An 18,359-nucleotide genomic window follows, 5' to 3' on the forward strand; every position below is an offset into this window, starting at 1 on the left:
GCACGTAAAAGCGTGTGCCCACGCACCCGGCAGGGAGGTTGAAAATGGTGTTGCATATGCAGAGCTGTGTGTGTATGCACACTAAAGAATTTTATTTTTTATTTTTTTTTGGGAAAAAGGTCATGCGTGCATGCGCACGGACGTGCACGTGGTAGGGAGGCCGTAGAGGGGGTCGCGTACGCAACTATGTACGTGTATGCGAAAATCAATGGAATGGGGGTATGTATGCATACGCACGTTTAAAGGCTCTAATGCCACCAAACAAGACATCCAACATAGTTTTTTAACCCTAAAACATATAGTAACTAAAAAACACATGATCAAAACTAAAATTCAATCAAACTAAGCTTAAAATCAACTAAACCTAAGCTAGCTAAGAGAAGCAAAATTCAATGAACCAAAGCTACAAACAAAGAGAAGTTAGAAAGATGTTACTATGGTGGGTGTCTCCTACCTAGCACTTTGGCTCAAAGTCCTTAAGTTGGACATGCATGATTTTAATGATCCCCTCTTGGGGCATCCCCAAGGAGGAAAATCTCCAACTCCTTGGTATGCTTTGCTTGTGTGTGGTAAGGCTTCACCCTATGACCATTGATCTTGAAAGTTGCTCAATTAAGAGGGTGAGCCACTTCAACTACACCATACGGTCTTGGTAGCACGAATCCCCACACCTTCGTACTAGTGTACCAGCAAGTGTACTAGGTCGTCCAAGAATACCTGAGCGAGTCAGGGTCGATCCCACGAGGATTATGGCTTGAATCAATCTATGGTTATCCTGCAGATCTTAGTCAGGAAGATCAGAAGGAGTTGGTTTAACTTTTTATAAATTACTTTTTATATCAAATATTTGGATGTTAAGTAGGAATAAGAAATTAGATGGAATAAAAAAAAGAGTAATTAGAACTCATAAGTTGTGTAAACTGTGAAAAGAGCGATAGGAATATAGTTGAGGATTGGAGTTGCTTTGTCTTTCTGAATTAACTCTGGTATTACTGCTTCCTTTGCTTGTGAGTGATTTCTTCAATGGAAAGCTATATGTGATTGACACTGGTTTGAGCAGCTGCCAATACTCCTCCCTCTAAACCCCAGGTTTAGTGTGGATCCATTCTGATTGAGGGTGAAGCTTCTGCAGTTCATTCTCCTTGATGATCCTACTCAAAATGCCACAGACAAGGTCAAATCTTTCGAATCGGAGGAATGCTATGCCTTTGGTTCTAGCCTCTACTACAGAGACCCTAATCTCCCTGGAAATTGGCTGAAGTGATGTTTCAAGAAGTCTCCAACGAAGTTGTGGATTAGCTGTCTGAGAGACGTATATTCAAGCTGGCGGTTCATCATTGTCCGATGAAAGATGCACTCTGAACCCATGTAGAATGTGATAACCTTATGCCAATTCAACGCATTCATAGTGATGAAGAAAAAATATACATCTTAGAATTAATCAAACACGGATCGAAGAGAAATAATAGTACTTTTATTAATTCATAGGACTCAGCAGGGCTCCTCCCCTCAACCTAGGAGGTTTAGAAACTCATACTGAAAGTAAAATACATTGGTGAAAATGAAAATAGGGCTGAATATCCTTAACAAAGAGTAATCTTCTACTTTAAATACTAAACTAGTGACTAGTAAGGGTAAAACAGTCTGTCTAGTGCTAAAATCTACTTCTGGGGCCCACTTTATGAGTGTTTGGGTTGAGCTTTGATGAAATCCACGTGCTTAGGCTTCCTTGGGCGTTGAACTCCAGTCCTGGCACCTTTTTGGACGTTGGACTCCAGCTTGGAACCCCTTTCTGGCGCTAGACGTTAGAACTGGTCAGATGGCTACGTTGAATGCCAGTTTTGGGCCTTCTAATTCAAAGCAAAGTATGGACTATTATATATTTCTAGAAATCTTTGGAAGTCATCTTTCCATAGTTGTTAAGAGCGTTCTATTTGGACTTTTGTAGCTCCAGAAAAACTCTTCCGAATGCAGGCAGGTCAGATTTGGACAGCATCTGCAGTGCTTTCTCTGTGTCTGAATCAGACTTCTGCTCCAACTCCTCAATTTTAGCCAGAAAATACCTGAAATTGTACAAAAACATAAAAACTCATAGTAGAATCCAAAAATGTGAATTTAACACTAAAACCTATAAAAACTTAATAAAAACTACTAAAAACTATATGAAAGTGATGCCAAAAAGCGTATAAAATATCCGCTCATCACAACCCCAAACTTAAACCGTTGCTTGTCCCCAAGCAACTAAAAACACAGTAGGATAAAAAAGAAAATTAAGATACAATAAATTTCTAAGTTTCAAATGAAGCTTAGTTACAATCAGACGAGCGGGACTTAGTAGCTTTTTTATTCTGAATAGTTTTGGCATCTCACTATCCATTGAAACCCAGAGATGTTGGCATCCTTAGGAACTTAGAATCCAGATGATATTATTGACTCTCTTAGTTAAGCTTATTTTGATTCTTGAACACAACTTTTAGAGTTTGGCCGTGACCCTAAGTACCTTGTTTTCCAGTATTTCCACCGGATACAATAATGCCACAAACACTTTAACTGGGTGAACCTTTTCAGATTGTGACTCAGCTTTGCTAGAGTCCCCAGATAGAGGTGTCCAGAGTTTTTAAGAACACTCTTTTGCTTTGGACCACAACTTTAACCAATCAGTCTCAAGCTTTTCACTTGACACCTTCACGCCACAAGCACATGGTTAGGGACAGCTTGGTTTAGCCGCTTAGGCCAGGATTTTATTCCTTTGGGCCCTCCTATTAATTAATGCTCAAAGCCTTGGGTTTTTTTACCCTTACCTTTTGGTTTCAAGGGTTACTGGCTTTTTCAATCTGCCCTCATTTTCCTGCATTTTTGGGCAGTAATGGTTTTTTCTGTTTTTTATTTTTATTTTTTTCTTTTCGCCATTTTTCTTTCTTATTTGCATGCATATAAATTTTTTTCTTTTGCAACATGCTTTTTCTTTTGATTTTTGCTGCTTTTTCTTGCTTCAAGAATCAATTTTCATATTTTTTAGATTATCAATAATATTTTTCCTTTTTCCTTGTTCTTTCAAGAGCCAACCTTCTTGAAATTTCAACTTTAAATATACACTGTTTATTTCATACATTCAGAAAACAAAAGCAAATGACACCACATCAAACTAATTAAACTAATCTTATTTTAAACTTGAAATTCATGCATCTCTCAATTCTTTTCAATAATTTTTTTATTTAAGCAAGGTGAGAGATATATGGAACATTTTACAACTTTAAGACATCAATGCAAATGATCATGCAACTAGAACTAGAGTACAGATAAATAAACAGATAGAAAATAGAAAAATAACAGGAAAGGGGTGTAAAGAGAACGAATCCACCTGAATGATGGTGGCTAGTGCTCCTCCTTGAGGATCCAATGTAGTGCTTGATCTCTTCAATGTCACTCTTTTGTCTTTGTTGAGGCGGCTGCACAGGCTCATGTGCATGCTTTCTAGTTTGCTTCATCCTCTTCTTCCATACTTAGGATTAGAAGTCAAAAAGCAAAGCTTTTGCAACACCAAACTTAAGAGTTTTGCTCGTCCTCGAGCAAAGTAGGGTAGAAGAAGGTGGGGTAGGTGGAGCTTCTGTGGGACCTACTGGTCTTGAGAGGTTAGGAATTCCAGATTTTCTGCTCTCTTTCACTGGCGTTTGGACGCCCAGGGGATGTTCCTTGGCTGGTGTTCAATGCCAGCAATGCTGCCCATGATGGGCATTGAACGCCTAGTGAGGGCTTCCTTACTGGCGTTCAACTTTGACACTCCCTCTAGAGTGCTCTGTTTTCACTGCTGTGAAATTCTGTCTCTTGACTGATGCACATGATCATGACTCTGACAACTGAAAGGAAAAACAACATGAAAGAAAATAAATATAGTTGAGTAAGGTTGGGTTGCCTCCCAACAAGCGCTTCTTTAGTGTCTTTAGCTGGACTTCACTGTACTTAATTTAGTAACAGTGTTGAGCCTTCTGGCTCTATATCTCCTTCAAGGTAATGTTTGACTCTCTGTCCATTGACAGTGAACCTGTTTTCAGGATTTTTTCCTTGAAGTTCTATGTATCCGTAAGGTGATACTCTTGTAATCACATACAGTCCCTTCCAGCGGAATTTGAGTTTCCAAGAGAATAGTCTGAGCCTTGAGTTGAAGAGCAGAACTTTCTGCCCTGGTTCAAAGACTCTGGAAGCTTATCTTCCTGTCATGCCACCTCTTTGCCTTTTCCTTATAGATCTTTGCATTTTCAAATGCATCTAAGCGGAATTCATCCAACTCATTTAGCTGGAGCAACCATTTTTCTCCTGCTGCTTTAGCATCGAGGTTGAGGAATCTAGTGGCCAATAGGCCTTGTGTTCTAGTTCCACTGGCAAATGACAGGACTTTTCACATACTAACTGATATGGTAAAGTTCCAATGGGGGTTTTGAAAGCTGTTCTGTATGCCCACAGAGCATCATCAAGATTTCTAGCCCAATCCTTTCTAGAGGCACTTACTGTCCTCTCTAGGATTTGATTTATTTCTCTATTTGAGACTTCGGCTTGTCCATTAGTTTGGGAATGATACGGTATTGCTACTTTATGGCAGACTCCATAACGGCTTAGGACAGAATCTAGCTGTCTGTTGCAGAAATGAGTTCCTCCATCACTGATTAGTGTCCTAGGGACACCAAATTTGCTGAAGATATTCTTCTGAAGGAACTTCATTACTACTCTTGTGTGATTAGTGGGTGTTGCTATTGCTTCAACCCATTTAGACACATAATCTACTGCCACAAGGATGTAGGTGTTTGAGTATGAAGGCGGGAATGGTCCCATAAAATCTATGTCCCATACGTCAAACAACTTAATCTCTAAGATTTCTTGCTGAGGCATGCTGTGATCATGAGGAAGGTTGCCAGTCCTCTGGCAACTATCACAGTTATGGGCGAACTCTCTAAAATCCTTAAAGAGAGTAGGCCAGTAAAAGCCACTTTGGAGTACCTTAGTGGCTGTCCGCTCACCTCTAAATTGTCCTTCATAGTCAGAGCCATGGCAATGCCATAGAATTCTCTGTGTCTCTTCTTCAGACACACAGTGTCGGATTATTCCATCCGAGCATCTCTTAAAGAGATATGGCTCATCCCATACGTAATATTTTGCATCATGCATGAATTTTCGGGCTTGCTGCCTGGTAAACTCCTTGGGAATGAACCATATAGCCTTGTAGTTTGAAATGTCTACAAACCAAGGTACTATCTGGATAGCATAGAATTGCTCATATGAAAATGATTCGGATATGTCAGTGGGGGGAGAAGAACTCCCTGCTACTGGCTCAATTCGGGACAAGTGATCAGCCACCTGATTTTCTGTCCATTTTTTATCTCTAATTTCTATATCAAACTCTTGCAGGAGTAAGACCATCTTATAAGTCTGGGTTTAGAATCATGATTAGTGAGTAGATACTTTAGAGCAGCATGGTCAGTATAAATAATGACCTTAGACTCTACTAGGTAGGATCTGAACTTGTTAATGGCATAAACCACTACAAGTAGCTCCTTTTCTTTAGTAGTGTAGTTTTTCTTCGCATCATTTAATACGTGACTAGCATAGTAAATGACATGCAGAAGCTTGTCATGTCTCTGACCTAGGACTGCGCCAATTGCATGATCACTTGCATCACACATTAGCTCAAATGGCAAGTCCCAGTTGGGTGTAGAGATGATAGAAGCAGTGACAAGCTTGGCTTTCAGAGTTTCATAGGCATGCAGGCATTCTTGGTCAAAGACGAATGGAACATCAGTGGCCAAGAGATTACACAGGGGTTTGGTGATTTTAGAAAAATCTTTTATGAACCGCCTGTAGAATCCTGCATGTCATAGGAAACTCCTGATTGCCTTGACACTAGTAGGTGGAGGCAAGCGTTCGATCACCTCCACCTTTGCTTGATCCACTTCTATCCCCTTATTTGAGATCCGATGCCCAAGAATAATGCCTTCAGTTACCATGAAGTGACATTTCTCCCAGTTTAGAACTAGGTTTGTTTCTTGGCATCTCTTCAGGACAGGTCAGATGATCAAGATAGGAGTCAAACGAGTTTCCATAGACAGAAAACTCATCCATGAATACTTCAAGGAACTTCTCTACCATGTCAGAGAAAATGGATAACATGCATCTCTGAAAAGTGGCAGGTGCAGTGCACAGGCCAAATGGCATTTGTCTGTAGGCGAATACGCCTGATGGACATGTGAATGCCATCTTCTCTTGATCCTGTGGATCTACTGTTATTTGATTGTACTCGGAGTATCCATCCAAGAAGCAATAAAAAGTATGACATGCTAGTCTTTCTAGCATTTGGTCAATGAAGGGTAAAGGAAAGTGATATTTCCTGGTGGCGTCATTGAGTCTTCTATAGTCAATGCACATACGCCACCCTGTAACTGTCCTTTTTGGGATCAGCTCATTCTTTTCACTGTGAACCAATGTCATTCCTCCCTTCTTAGGAACAACCTGGATAGGACTCACCCATGGGCTGTCAGAAATGGGATAAATAATCCCAGCCTCATAGAGCTTAGTGACTTCCTTCTGCACTACTTCCTTCATAGCTGGATTCAATCGCCTCTGTGGTTGCATCACTGGTTTGGCATTATCCTCCAGCAGGATTTTATGCATGCATCAGGCTGGGCTAATGTCCTTAAGGTCACTTATAGTCCATCCAAGGGTGGTCCTATGTGTTTTAAGCACCTGAATTAGTGCTTCTTCTTCCTGTGGCTCTAGTGTAGAGCTTATGATCACAGGATAGGTCTCTCCCTTTCCTAGAAATACATATTTTAGGGAGGAGGATAGTGGCTTAAGCTCAAGCTTAGAAGGCTTCTCCTTTTCCTCGTTTCTAGAGGTTCCTCTGACTTAGGCTGAGTATCATCAAGGATATCTTCTAGCCCTTCCTTGAGGCTTTTGGCCATGTTGACCTCTTCCACCAGAGAATCAATGAGGTCAATGTTCATACATTCCTCATGAATGTCTGGGTGCTGCATAGCTTTGACAGTATTCAGGACAAACTTTTTCTCATTGACTCTTAGGGTTACTTCTCCTTTTTCAACACCAATGAGGCTCTATCCTGTAACTAGAAAAGGTCTTTCTAGGAAAAGGGATGCACTTTTGTGCCCCTCCATGTCCAATATCAGAAAGTCAGTGGGAAAGGCAAAGGGTCCAACCCTGACAATCATGTCTTCAACTACTCCTGATGGTATCTTAATAGAACCATCAGCAAGTTAAAGGCACATTCGGGTTAGTTTGACTTCATTAGTCAAACTAAGCTTCTTTATTAGTGAAGCAGGTATTAGGTTGATGCTTGCTCCAAGGTCACATAGAGCTATCCTTGTACAAGCATCACCTAGAGTGCATGGTATCATAAAGCTTCCAGGGTTTTTAAGCTTTTCTGGTAAGCTGTTCTGAATGATTCCATTACATTTTTCAGTGAGGAGGACTGTTTGTGTCTCTCTCTAATCCTTCTTATGACTTAAAATGTCCTTCATGAACTTTGCATAAGAAGGTATCTGTTCAAGAGCTTCTGAAAAAGGGATCTTTATCTCAAATGTTCTGAGATACTCCGCAAAGCGGGCAAACTGTTTATCCCTTTCCTCTTGACAGAGTTTCTAATGATATGGCATCTTAGCCTTATAATCATCAACCTTGGTTAAAGGAGGCCGAATGCCTTGTATGCTAGAATAGGGGTTATTAGCTTGCTTAGGTGGGTTGTTATCACTGAATTAATGACCTCCCTTGCTTGGGCATTCAACGCCCATGCTGCTACCACCCGGGGCATTTGAACGCCCAGTCTCTTCCCATTCCTGGTATTCAATGCCAAGAGGGATACCTCTCTGGGCATTTGAACACCCAGTCTCTGCCCTTTCCTGGCATTCAATGCCAAGAGGGATACCTCTCTGAGCGTTTGAATGCCCAGTCTCTGCCCTTTCCTGGCGTTCAATGCCAGGGGTGGTACTTCTCTGGGCGTTTGAACTCCCAGAACCCTCTTGTGCAGAGATCTGGTTATCCTCTATGGGATTTTCATTTTTATTGGGCTGAGGTTGGGAGCTTAAGGTTTTCCCACTCCTCAGTTGAATGGTCTGGCATTCATCTGTTATCTGCTTAGATAACTGCTGCCTTGTTTGGCTCAACTGGGCTTCTACATTTCTGTTAGAAGCCTGAGTTTCTCGCAGAGCCTCTTGCGGTTCCATTATTTGCTGGGCAAGAGCTTGCAGTTGCTGAGTCAATGGGCCATCCTGCTATGGAGGGTTAGGTTCAGCAACTACTGCCTTAACCTCTCTTTTTATAGAGGCCTCAGGAGATGAGTACAGATGCTGATTAATGGCAACTGTCTCAATAAGCTCTTAGGCTTCTTGAATGGTCTTTCTCATGTGTATGGAGCCACCAGCAGAGTGGTCCAAAGACATTCTAGCCATGTCTGAAAGTCCATAGTAGAAGATGTCTAACTGTACCCATTCTGGAAACATTTTAGTGGGACATTTTCTTAGCATCCTCTTATACCTCTCTCAGGCATCATAAAGAGATTCACCATCTCCTTGTTTGAAGCCTTGGATGTCCAGCCTCAGTTGGGTCACCTTTCTTGGGGGAAAGTATTGGTTTAAAAACTTGTTCACTAATTGTTTTCAAGTTTTTAAACTAGTTTTAGGCTGATTATCCAACCACCTTTTTGCTGGTTATCCAAGCACCTTTTTGCTTGATCCTTTAAAGCAAAAGGAAAGAGCAATAACCTGTAGACCCCTTGGTCCACTCCATCACTGTGTACTGTGTCAGCAATCCTTAAGAAATCTACAAGGAATTCTGTAGATTCTTCCTGAAGAAGTCCAGAATACTGGCAGTTCTACTGCACCAGAGCAATAAGTTGAGGGTTTAATTCAAAACTACTAGCTCTGATTTGAGATATGTTGATGCTTCTTCCATAGAAGTCAGCATTGGGATTTGTATAAGATCCTAGAGTTCTTCTGAACTCTTCATTTCCACTTGGGTTCATGATTAAGAAAGGTAGAGGGTGAAGAATGAAGAAGATAGAAGGAGTAGAAGAAGAGATAAGATAAACAATAATTTAAATTTTTTTTACCGAAATTAAAATTAATTAACTAAAAGGAAAAATATTCGAAAAAGAATAAAGAGATGTAGAAGAGAAGTTTACAAAAATTGAGAGATAGAAGAGTTAGTTAGGAAGTTTTAAAAAAGAGAAAAGAGAAGATAAGTAGCTAATTAAAAAGAGATTTGAATTTAAGATTTGAAATTTGAAAATTAAAATTAAAATTTTGAAAAAGTCAGTAAGATAAGATAGATATTTGGAAAAGTTTTGATTTTTGAAAAAGTCAAATTTTGAAAATTGAAATTTAAAAATTAAAAATTGAATTTTGAATTTTAAATTTTGAGAATAGAAATTTGAAATTTAAATTTTGAAATTTTAAAAATTAAAATTTTAAATTTTGAAATAAGATAATATAAGATTTTGAAAAAGATATGATTTTTGATTTTGAAAAGATTTGATTTTTGAATATTAAAATTAAGATAAGATAAGATAAAAAAGTTTTAAAATTAAAATCTGAATTTTTAACTTAAAATTTTGAAAATTACTTAAAATAAAAATAAAAAAAGATATTTTTTTTAATTTTTGAATTTTATGATGAAAGAGAAAAACAAAAAAAGACACAAGACTTAAAATTTTTAGATCTACTGCACCCAAATTTTTGAAAATTTGGAGGAAAACACAAGGGGATACCAAACTTAAAAATTTTAAGATCAAAACACATATAAGACTCAAGAACACTTTGAAGACTCACACGAACACAAAGAACAAAATTTAAAGACTCAAAGAACTCAAGAACATAAAAAGAACACCAAACTTAAAATTTTTAGAAAACCAAGACAAAATTTTCGAAAAACACAAGAAAATTAACAAGAAAACACCAAACATAAAAATTGAAACAAGATTTAAACAAAGAAAAATTATTTTTGAAAAATTTTTAGAAAGAAAGACTTGGAGAAAACAAAAATTCAAGCAAGAACAAATATAAAAGACTCAAACAAAGAACAAGGATTAAACAAATAAAATAAAAATTATTTTTGAAAAGCTTTTAATGTTTTCGAAAATTTAAAGAAGAAGAAAATAAAATTAAAGGACTCAAATCAAAGTTATACTCTTGCAAAAATCAAAGACTCAACAAGAACATAAACAAAGTATCTCAAATAGAAAGCTAAGGATGTTTGAAAATAAACTGCATGAAAAAGGTTTTAAAATTTTTATAATTGAAAAACAGAAAACAAGAACATGCAAGACTCAATACCACGAACAAATATTGAACAAAGAAAAGAAAAATATTTTTGAAATTTTTTTTTAAATTTTTCAAAAATTAGAGAAGAAGAAAATAAAAATAAAGGATTCAAATAAAATAAAAACTCAATTAAAAATGATAAAAAAATAAAGTACCTGATCTAAGGAGCAAGACAATCCTTCAGTTTATCCAAACTCAATAATCTTTGACAACGGCGCCAAAAACTTGGTAGCACGAATCCCCACACCTTCGTACTAGTGTACCAGCAAGTGCACTGGGTCATCCAAGTAATACCTGAGCGAGTTAGGGTCGATCCCACGAGGATTGTGGGTTGAAGCAATCTATGGTTATCCTGCAGGTTTTAGTTAGGCATATCAGAAGGAGTTGGTTTAACTTTGTATAAATTACTTTTTATATCAAATATTTGGATGTTAAGCAGGAATAAGGAATTAAATGGAATAAAAAAAGAGTAATTAGAACTCAGAAGTTGTGTAAACTGTGAAAAGAGCGATAGGAATATAATTGAGGATTGGAGTTGCTTTGTCTTTCTGAATTAACTCTGGTATTACTGCTTCCTTTGCTTGTGAGTGATTTCTTCAATGACAGACTGTATGTGATTGACACTAGTTTGAGTAGCTGCCAATACTCCTCCAGATCTGAACCCCAGGTTTAGTACGGATCCATTCTGATTGAGGGTGAAGCTTCCTTGATGATTGGTACACGGAATCGTGATCTCACACTTTTCTCACAATTCCGCGCAACTAACCAGCAAGTGCACTGGGTCGTCCAAGTAATACCTTACGTGAGTAAGGGTCGATCCCACTGAGATTGTCGACTTGAAGCAAGCTATGGTCATCTTGTAAATCTTAGTCAGGCGGATTCAAATGGTTATGAGGTTTTGATAATTAAAATATAAATAAAACAGAAAATAAGATATAGTTACTTATGTAATTCATTGGTAGGAATTTCAGATAAGCGTCTGGAGATGCTTTGTTGCTTCTGAACCTCTGCTTTTCTATTGCCTTCTTCCAACCATGCGTTACTTCCTTCCATGGCAAGCTGTAAGATCCTCTCAGTGAAAATGGTCCTCTATGGTTTCTGCACGGCTAATCAACTGTCAGATTTCTCATCTCGGATGAAAAATACCAGGTACAGCTACTGCATGGCTAATCATCTGTCGGTTTCCGCTAGCGTCGGAATAGAATCCATTGATCCTTTTGTGAACTGTTACTTGCACCCAACATTCGCAGGTTTAAAGCTCGTCACAGTCATTCCTTCCCGGATCTTACTCGAAATACCACAGAAAAGGTTTAGACTTTTCGGATCCCAGGAATGGCTGCCCATTTGGTTCTAGCCTATACCACAAAGATACTAATCTCACGGACTTGGTCCGTGTATTAGATATCGAAGAGAATATACTCCAGCTATCGTCCAATGACTACGTTGAACATCATGTAGACCGCTTTGTGGTTGTCAGGCACGCGATCTTGGCTAAGCGAGTAACGAAGATTAGGTGATTGTCAATATTTTGTTCTGAGCCAATATGGCATTCAGAGTATCAATCTCAAGAACTCCTTTCTTTTGAGTTGTCCCATTATTCACAGGATTTCTTTCAGAAGTGTACATGAACTGGTTATTTGCAACCATTTCAATGAGTTCCTGGGCTTCTGCAGGCGTCTTCTTCAGATGAAGAGATCCACCAGCAGAGTGGTCCAATGACATATTGGACAATTCAGACAAACCATCCTAGAATATACAAAAGATGCTCCATTCTGAAAGCATGTCAGAAGGACACCTTCTGATCAATTGCTTGTATCTTTCCTAAGCTTCATAGAAGGATTCACCTTCCTTCTGTCTGAAGGTTTGGACTTCGACTCTAAGCTTGCTCAATTTTTGAGGTGGAAAGAATTTGGCCAAGAAAGCATTGACCAACTTTTCCCAAGAGTTTAGGCTTTCTTTAGGTTGTGAGTCCAACCATGTCCTAGCTCTATTTCTTACAGCAAAGGGGAAAAGCATAAGCCTGTAGACCTTGGGATTAACCCCATTGGTCTTAACAGTGTCACATATTTGCAAGAATTTAGCTAAAAACTGATGAGGATCTTCCAATAGAAGTCCATGAAACTTGCAATTCTGCTGCATTAGAGAAACTAATTGAGGCTTAAGCTCAAAGTTGTTTGCTCCAATTGCAGGAATTGAGATGCTTCTTCCATAGAAGTTAGAAGTGGGTGCAGTAAAGTCACCAAGCATCTTCCTTGCATCTCCACCATTGTTGTTATTTTTGGCTGCCATAACTACTTCTTTTTCAAAAATTTCTGTCAGGTCCTCTCCAGAGTTTTGTGCTTTAGCTTCTCTTAGTTTCTTCTTTAGAGTCCTTTCAGGTTTAGGATCAGCTTTAACAAGAATGTTCTTATCCTTGTTCATGCTTATATGAAAAAGAAGAGAACAGAAAATAATAGGAATCCTCTATGTCACAGTATAGAGATTCCTTTATGTGAGTAGAAGAATAAAAGAAATAGAATGAAGAAGGGAGAAGAAGAATTCGAACACAGAGAGAGGGAGATGGTTCGAATTATAAGAAGAAGAGAAGTGTTAGTAAATAAATAAATAAATAGAAAGAGATGAGAGAGAGAGAGTATTCAAAAATTAATTCAAAAGAAAAGAAAAATATTTTTGTTTTTATTTAATTATTAGTTAGAATTCGAATTTAAGAAGGAAAATAAAATAAAATTAGAATTTAAAACAATTAGTTAATTAAAAAAATTTTGAAAATTGGAGAGAGAAAAGTAGTTAGGTGGTTTTGAAAAAGATATGATTAAAATAGAAAATTTTTAAAATCAAACAAAAAGTCAAGTAGTTAATTGAAAAAGATTTGAAAATCAATTTTGAAAAAATAAGAAGTTAGAAAAAGATTTTGAAATTAAATTTTGAAAAAGATATGATTGAAAATCATTTTGAAAAAGATTTGAAAAGAAAATTAAAAAGATTTGATTTTTGAAATTAAATTTAATTACTTGACTAACAAGAAACTAAAAGATATGATTCTAGAATTTAAAGATTGAACCTTTCTTAATAGGCAAGTAACAACTTAAAATTTTTGAATCAAAATATTAAATGTTAGTAATAAATTCGAAAATATGAAATAAAAAGTAAGAAAAAGATTTTGAAAATCAATTTTAAAATTTTCGAAAAACAGGAAAGAAAAAATGAAGGGGAATTAATTTTTGAAAAAGATTTGAAAAGATAGAAAATTTTTTTTAAATTAAAATTATGACTTGACCAACAAGAAACAACTAAATTTTAAAATTTTTTTACTAAGTCAACCCAAACTTTCGAAATTTATGAGCCAAATAAGGGAAATATATTATTTTTTTGATTTTTTTGAATTAATGAAGAGAGAGAAAAACAATAAAATGACACAAGACATCAGAAATTGAAATCAAAACAACTAATGCATGCAAAAACACTTTGAATGTCAAGATGAACACCAAGAACACTTTGAAGATCATGATGAACATCAAGAACATATTTTTGAAAATTTTTAAGAAAAGAAAAACATGCAAGACACCAAACTTAAAAATTTTTAATGTTTAGATACTAATAATTCGAAAAAGCACAAGAAAAACAAGAAAAGACACAAAACAAGAAAATTCAAAGATCAAACAAGGAAAATTATCAAGAACAATTTGAAGATCAAGGAAGAACACATGATGAATTTTTGAAAATTTTAAGAAAAGTTAAAACATGCAAGACACCAAACTTAAAGTTTGACACTAGACTCAAACAAAAAAACACAAAATTTTTTATTTTTATGGTTTTATTAATTTTTTTTGTGTATTTTTCGAAAATTATTTTGAAAAAAGGAAAATAGAGAGATACAAAATTTTTAATAAGAATTCCAAGAATCATGCAATGTTAGTCTAAAGCTTCGGTCCCAAAGAATTAGACATGGCCAACGGCCAGTCAAGCTTTAGGTGAAAGCTTCGGTCCAAAAGATTTAGACATGGCCACATAGCCAGCCAAGCTTTAGCAAAGCATTACATAAAATAGCCAAATTGATGGGAACCAAAAGGCTCTTGCAAAGATAAGTGGAAACCTCGGTCCAAAAGATTAGACATGGCTTAACAGCCAGCCAGGATTCAACATATCTTATGAAACTCTAGAATTCATTCTTAAAAATTCTAAAGAACATAATTAAATTTTTTTTAATTTTTTTCGAAATTAAAACTAAAAAGATTAAACATAAAATAAAATTACCTAATCTAAGCAACAAGATGAACTGTCAGCTGTCCAAACTCGAACAATCCCCGGCAACGGCACCAAAAACTTGGTACACGGAATCGTGATCTCACACTTTTCTCACAATTCTGCGCAACTAACCAGCAAGTGCACTGGGTCGTCCAAGTAATACCTTATGTGAGTAAGGGTCGATCCCACGGAGATTGTCGGCTTGAAGCAAGCTATGGTCATCTTGTAAATCTCAGTCAGGCGGATTCAAATGGTTATGAGGTTTTGATAATTAAAATATAAATAAAACAGAAAATAAGATAGAGTTACTTATGTAATTCATTGGTGGGAATTTCAGATAAGTGTCTGGAGATGCTTTGTTGCTTCTGAACCTCTGCTTTCCTATTGCCTTCTTCCAACCATGCGTTACTTCCTTCCATGGCAAGATGTAAGATTGAAGAACTGAAGATTGATGGTTTAGAAGTTATAGTAAACTCTCGTTGCAAGTATAGTTACTAAACCAAGCAATCAACCTTTCTTACAAACGTTTTGGTTGTCACAAGTAACAAACCCCTTAAAAATTGATAACTGAAGTATTTAAACCTCGGGTCATCTTCTCAAGGAACTGCAGGGAAGTATGTTCTTATTATTGGTTGTGAAGATTGTAAATTGGGGTTTTGAAGATGAGGAATAAGTAATTTAAATGGCAAGTAAAATAAATAAATAACTGTAAAATAAACTTTTGGCAAGGTATGAGAAATTGGAAGTCCTATCCTATTTATCCTTATCAATGATGATGAAGATTGAATATTAATTCCACTTAGTTAGCCTTTACTTAAAGCCAAGAAAGGTCAAGTGACTAATTAGTTTGATCTTCAAATCCTAGTTAATCCCTAAGGAAAGATTGGGATTATTGAAGTTCAATTCAATTAGCAAAGATAACAATTATCAATCATGTTGACTTTGATAACTCCTGAGATACTGATTTCTTAACCAAGACCAAAAGGGGAAAAGTAAATCTACTTGAATAAAAATGTCTTCAGATTGGAAGCAATAGTAACATAAATAAAAGAAAGCAATCATAAACTGAAATACCTTAAATAATATTAATTCAAAGAATAATCTGTAACATAGAAGAATTCATAAATTAAATTGAGAAAATAAGTGATTAAAAAGAAATATTGAACCTGATAAAAAGAGATAATCCTGAAAGCAAAAGAAATCCTAATTCTAAATCCTAAAAGAGAGAGGAGAGAACCTCTCCCTCAAAACTACATCTAAATCATGAAAAGTAACTAATTGGAGACTCTCTCTTTGAATGGATGCATTCCCCCACTTGATAACCTCTGATTTGTGCCTTCTGGACTTGGATTTGGGCCAAAAAGGGCTTCAGAAATCGCTAGGAGCGTTTTCTATAATTTCTGGTGCGTGGACTCTGTCACGTGTCCGTGTGAGTCACGCGGTCGCGTCATCTGAAGTTTTCCTTATCACGCGGTCGCTTCAGTCATGCGTCCGCGTCATATGCGTTTCGCTTAAGGCGCGCGATCGCGTCAATCACGCGGTCGCGTCACTGCCATTTCGCGCTGGCATGCGGCCGTGTTGTCCATGCGATCGCGTCACTGCCAGTTTCTCCAAAAACTTCGTTTTGTGCTTTCCTTCCATTTTTGTATGTTTCCTTTCCATCCTTTAAGTCATTCCTGCCTTAGAGGATCTGAAATTACTCAACACACGAATCACGGTATCGAATGGAAATAAAGGGTAATTAAAATAATTATTTTTACATACATCACATAATAAGGAAGGAAAAGTAAAACCATGCAATTTTCATGAATAAGTGAGTGAAGGATTGAATAAATCACTTAATTTGAGCACAAAATACATCATAAAATATGGGTTTATCAACCTCCCCACACTTAAACAATAGCATGTCCTCATGCTAAATCCAAGATAAAGAGTAAGGTAAGGTTAAAGTGGTGGAATTTCATGCAATGCAATCTATTCTAAATGCAACTACCTAAATGAATCATGCAATTCTAATTTTTATTCACTTGTATATAAAACTTACATGTAGTTAAATTAATTCACATTCTGAAGGAATCATATATGCATAGCCAAACCTTAGATAATGATAAAGCACTTTTACAATTGAGATGGGAAAGAAAAATATTTTACAAACTTGCAAGACAACTAACAATTTAAGCAGAGATATATGTTGATGAGCTATTGAACCCTCACTGGATTTTTGTGTTTACTCTCTAGTCACTCAATGTTTATTGGGTTAATCACTCTATTCTTCTTTTTATCCTTACTTTCTATAACTTTGTTCTTCATCTAACTAATCAACAATTATAGAATATAGGCATACAAAAATTATGAGGTCTTTAATTAAGGTTGTAATGGGACCAAGGTAAAGGTAAGGGTATATGTATAAGGTTAAGTGAGCTAACAAGTGAATCCTTGATTAGTCTAAGATTTCACCTAACATACATACTTTGTAAAGCAATAATTTCTTTACCTATTCACCCAAATTTTTTCCACTTTTGATGTTACATGCTCATGCATTAGTTTTAATTTTATCCCATGTGCATTGCTTTATTTTGCATTTGGGAAATTCTTTTGTATCCCCTTTATTCAAATACTGAAAAATAATTTTTTTAAATGCACATGGTAATTCAATTATTTTGATTTCACATGAGCATGCTTCCCAAAATTTTTATTTTGAATTATTTTATTCTTTTTAACTTTCTACCCTTTGTTTTTATCATCCATGTTCCCAATAGGTTTCCCACACTTAAACAATACACACTTTCTATCTTAAGCTAACCAAGGATTCAACTTGGGATTTTTATTTTGTTTTTCTGCTTAAGGCTAGTATTGTGGTTTATAGAATAAGAGGGGATTTAAAGGCTCAAGGGGGCTAACAAGGGTGATGTAAAAGGTAGGCTAATTTGGGATAAGTGAGCTAGAATCAAACAATGGCCTCAATCACTTTCTTGGTATGTATCTATATTCTATAATCGGACATATAGATTAAAACAAAGTAAAGAACACCAGAATAAAAAAAAGAAGGGCGGAACACACAGGAATAAAAATTATGGTTTGAATGTAACCATACAATTAAGCTCAAAACTCACAGGCTGTGTGTTCTGATGTGTGGAAAACGATCCAACACAAAACTCACTGGCAAGTGTACCGGGTCGCATCAAGTAATAATAACTCACATGAGTGAGGTCGATCCCACAGGGATTGAAGGATTAAGCAATTTTAGTTTAGTGATTGATTTAGTCAAGCGAATCAAGTATTGGTTGAGTTGGTTGCAATTGGCAGAAACTAAATTGCTTGAAATGTAAAGGGAGAGGGGGTAAAGTGCAGTAAATTAAAGAGCAGGAAAGTAAAGAAGCAGAATCTTAAAGTGCAAGTAATGTAAATTGCAGAAACTTAGATTGCAAGAAATATAAATGGCTGAAACTTAAAGTGCAAGAAATGTAAATTGCTTGAATTTTAAAAGGAATTGGGAAATGGGATTGCAGAATTTAAACAAGCAAAAGTAAATTGTAATAAACAGAAGAGTAGAGGATGAATTGAATTGAAGTAGATCTCAACAGAAAAGTGAAAATGCTTGAAGAGTGTAAAAAAAATAGAGAATGACTTGTGCTTAATTTGCAGTAATGTAAAAGATGGTTGAAGATCTCAGGGGTGGAAGAGACTAGATAACAAGTCTAGATCTCAAATCCTTCCTTGATCCAACAAGAACAATTGCAACGGAAGTAAAGAAAAGTAAATTGCAGAAAGAGTAGAAGAATGAAATAGTAAACA

At 36.3% G+C, this 18,359-nt stretch overlaps 1 non-coding gene across 1 annotated transcript; it reads left to right on the top strand.

The window, feature by feature from the left end:
• Positions 1-12,095: 12,095 nt before the first annotated feature.
• On the top strand, positions 12,096-12,203 carry LOC148576854 (small nucleolar RNA R71). The gene has a single exon (XR_015903714.1). It is a non-coding gene; the product is annotated as a small nucleolar RNA R71 (small nucleolar RNA).
• The last annotated feature ends 6,156 nt before the right edge of the window (positions 12,204-18,359 follow it).

This window comes from Arachis ipaensis, chromosome B1, assembly GCF_059453495.1.
Source record: "Arachis ipaensis isolate K30076 ecotype BB chromosome B1, ASM5945349v1, whole genome shotgun sequence".
In the NCBI taxonomy this organism is placed as follows: domain Eukaryota; kingdom Viridiplantae; phylum Streptophyta; class Magnoliopsida; order Fabales; family Fabaceae; genus Arachis; species Arachis ipaensis.